The 3,856-nt window shown below is 35.9% G+C and overlaps 1 pseudogene; it reads left to right on the plus strand.

The window, feature by feature from the left end:
- Window positions 1–1,780: 1,780 nt before the first annotated feature.
- Window positions 1,781–3,459, plus strand: LOC132020247 (tigger transposable element-derived protein 1-like; annotated as a pseudogene).
- The last annotated feature ends 397 nt before the right edge of the window (window positions 3,460–3,856 follow it).

Consider the following 3,856-nt stretch of genomic DNA (forward strand, 5'->3'; position numbering starts at 1 on the left):
ATTATAAGTAAATTATAAAATGATAAAATATAAAATTATAGCTCCTTCTTTAAGGCTCTTGTGTTATTGCTATAACTCAAATGAGAGGAAAGAGTTATATACCTAGCCTTAGAGATGAAGAGAAATACATTAAAATAATTATAGAAGCCAAAAAATGCAAATTTCAAATAGAAAGTTTTGGAATTAGTTACAATTCTTGAGCAGAGGGTTGTGGGGGAGGGAGGGCAAAGGATCCTACCTACTGAAATCAAAAGAAAGAACTTCCTAATTTAAACCAGAAGGAGCCAACTTCATCCATACACAATGGATTGGGAGTTCCCTGTTGTCATAACAACAATACTATGCTATCCCACTAGACCCTATGGATCCTGGTCAATAATCTCTAGCCAATAAGTGTCCTCAGCATCCAGTTCTCCCCAGACAGTAACTCCAACTTGTTTGGAATGCCAACCCAAATTTATTTTAGATAATTCAACCTAGTGGGTGTCTTTTCCTTCCAGGAAGTTTTGCATTAAACGTAGAAATGATAAAGTGATCAAACCTACAGAATTAATACTTTTGTGGTAAATGTAGGAAAACATTTCTAAATCCTTGGACAATATTTTTGTGTAGTATAAAAAAGGTTTAATGTTTAAGAGAATGTGGCATATCAGTGAACAAGAAAGATTAGTCTTGGGATTTCAATTTAAAAGGTGTAATTGAGTAATGGATTTTAGACTTTTACCTGTAAGTAGGAAGACTTTGAGAATTTAATCAAGTTTAAAAGTACTGTTAACAGGAGAACACGTGATTCGTTATTTAGGGTTAACTTATGAGATTTTTTGGAGTTGTTAAGATTTGGCCAGTAGGTCAGGCATTTGAAAATCTTAAAAAGAAAACAATGTATCAAATGTATAAATGTATTTTAAATACTTAAGGGAATTTTATTAACTAAGTTGTAAAGGGACATGCGTGGGAGTTGAAAGAGTTCAACTTAAATTGATCAAACATTATTCAAAGGCTCCCCTGAAAGTAACTGTTAAAATTTACTAGATTCATCAATCAAATAATAAAGTGTGTAAGGTGAACTTAAAGGTTTAAGAGAAGCTAGATTTCTAAAAAACAAAACAAAACAAAAAACCTGTACCTCTAATAAAGTAAATATTAAATTAAAACCTTAAATAACATCATAGCCTTTCTCTCACACAAAAACAGCCCTCATACATTTAAAAAAAAAATCACAATTGACACAGAGATCACATTGAAGAATTATGAGAGTTTCTGAAAAAGAAACCCGTATAAATGAAACAGAAGCAACAATCATACATGACAGAAAATTATTTCCCAAAGCTAGTAAAAATGACTTGCATATACAGGCATACCTCATTTTCTTGCACTTCAGTTTATTTTGCTGTGCAAGGTTTGTGTTTTTTATAAATCAAAGGTCTGTGATAACCCTGTGTCAAGCAAGTCAATCAGCACCACTTTTCCAAAAGCATTTGCTCACTTTGTGTCTCTGTGTCACATTTAGGTAATTCTCATAGTATCTCAAACTTTTTCACTATTATTTGTTAGGATGATCTCTGATCTTGTGATCTTTGATGTTACATTATAGTTGTTTTGGGGGTGCCACAAATCTCATCCATTTAAGACAGTAAATGTCAGTTATAAATGTTTATATGTGTTCTGACTGCTCCACCAACTGGCTATTCCTCCATTTCCCATCTCCCTCTCTCTCCTAGAACTTCCATATTCCTTGAGACACAACAGCACTGAAAGTAAGCCAGTTAATAACCTTACAATGACCTCTAAGTGTTCAAGTGAAAGGAAGAGCCACACATTCCTGTGCTTAAATCAAAAGCTAGATTTAAGCTTAGTTGGGAAGGCATGTCAAAAGCCAACATCGGCTGAAAGCCAGGCCTTTTGCTCCAATTAGCCAAGATGTAAGTGCAAAGGAACAGTTCTTGAAGGAAATTAAAAGAGCTACTCCAGAGAACACATAAATGATAAGAAGGTGAAACAGCCTTACTGCTGATACGGAGAAAGTTTTAATGTTCCAGGTACAAGATCAAATCAGCCTCAACATTCTCTTAAGCTGAAGCCCAGTCCAGAGCAAAGCCATAACTCTCTTTAATTCTGTGTAGGCTGAGGAAACTGCAGAAGAAAAGTTTGAAGCTAACAGAGGTTGGCTCATGAAGTTTAAGGAGAGAGGCCATCTCTATTACATAGAAGTGCAAGATAACACAGCAAGTGCTGATGTAGAAGCTGCAGTAAGTGATCCAGAAGACCTAGCTAAGGTAATTAATGAGAGTGGCTTGACTAAACAACAGATTTTCAATGTACACAGAACAGCCTTCAAGTGGAAGAAGTTACCATCTAGGACTTTCATAGCTAGAGAGGAGAAGTCAAGGCCTGGCTTCAAACCTTCTAAGTACAGGCTGACTCTCTTGTCAGAGAAATCAATGCCACTGGTGACTTTAAGTTGAAGCCAATGCTCATTTATCATCCTGAAAATTCCACACCTTTAAGAATTCACTGAGTCTACTCTGCCTGTGCTCTATCAGTAAAACAACAAAGCCTGGACAACAGCACATCTGTTTACACCATGACCTACTGAATATTTTAAGCCCACTGTTGAGAACTCCTGCTCAGAAAAAAAGATTTCTGTCAAATATTACTGCTTACTGACAATGCACCTGGTCACCCAGGAGATCTGATGGACATGGACAACAAGATGAATGTTTTCATGCCTGCTAACACAACATCCATTCCGCAACCCATCAATCAAGGAGTAATTTCAACTTTCAAGTCTTATTCTTTAAGAAACACATCTCATAAGGCAATAGCTGCCATAGACAGTGATTCCTCTGATGGATGTGGGCAAAGTAAATTGAAAATCTTCTGGAAAGGACTTGCCATTTGAGATGTCATTAAGAACATGTGTGACTCTGGGAAGAGGTCAAAATATCAACATTAACGGGAGTTTGAAAGAAGTTGATTCCAACTCTCATGAGGGATCCAAGACTTTAGTGGAGGAAGTAATGACAGATGTGGTGGAGAGGGCAAGAGAACAAGAATTAGAAATGGAGCCTGAAGATGTGACTGAGTTGCTCCAATTTCATAGCAAAACATTAGTGGATAAGGAACTGCTTCTTATAGATGAGCAAAGAAAGTGGTTTCTTGAGATAGAACCTATTCCTGGTGAAGACGCTATTGAATATTTTTGAAATTACAACAAAGGATTTAGAATATTAAATAAACTTAGTTGATAAAGAAATGGAAGGGTTTGAGAAAATGGACTCCAATTCTGGAAGAAGTTCTACTGTAGGCAGAATGCTATCAAACAGCACCACATGCTACAGAGAAATCCTTCATGCAAAGAAGACTCAATCAGTATGACAGACTTCACTGTTGTCTGATTTTAAGAAATTGCCACAGCCATCCCACCACCACTGGTGGGTTAGCAGCCACCCATATTGAGGCAAGACTGCCAGCAAAAATACTATGACTCACTGAAAGTTCAGTTGATTCTTAGCATTTTTAGCAATAAAGTATTTTCTAATTAGAATATGTACTTTTTCTTAGACTAATGCTACTGAACACTTAATGGACTACATTATAATATAAAAATAACTTTTATATGCACTGGGAAACCAAACAACTCATTTGACTCACTTTATTGAGATATTCACTTTATTGCAGAGGTTTGGAACTGAACCCACCATATCTCCAGTATATGCCTATACAGACCAGTATGCAGGGGCTTACTGCAATTTAGGAAAAATTAAGAACTGCTATTACATTTTAGAAAAAAAAAATTTAATTACAAGGATAAAGAAAAAAATCACATTAGCCTCCTGATAGAAAGAAAAAGAGG

This window comes from Mustela nigripes, chromosome 6 (assembly GCF_022355385.1).
Source record: "Mustela nigripes isolate SB6536 chromosome 6, MUSNIG.SB6536, whole genome shotgun sequence".
NCBI classification, from domain to species: Eukaryota; Metazoa; Chordata; class Mammalia; order Carnivora; family Mustelidae; genus Mustela; species Mustela nigripes.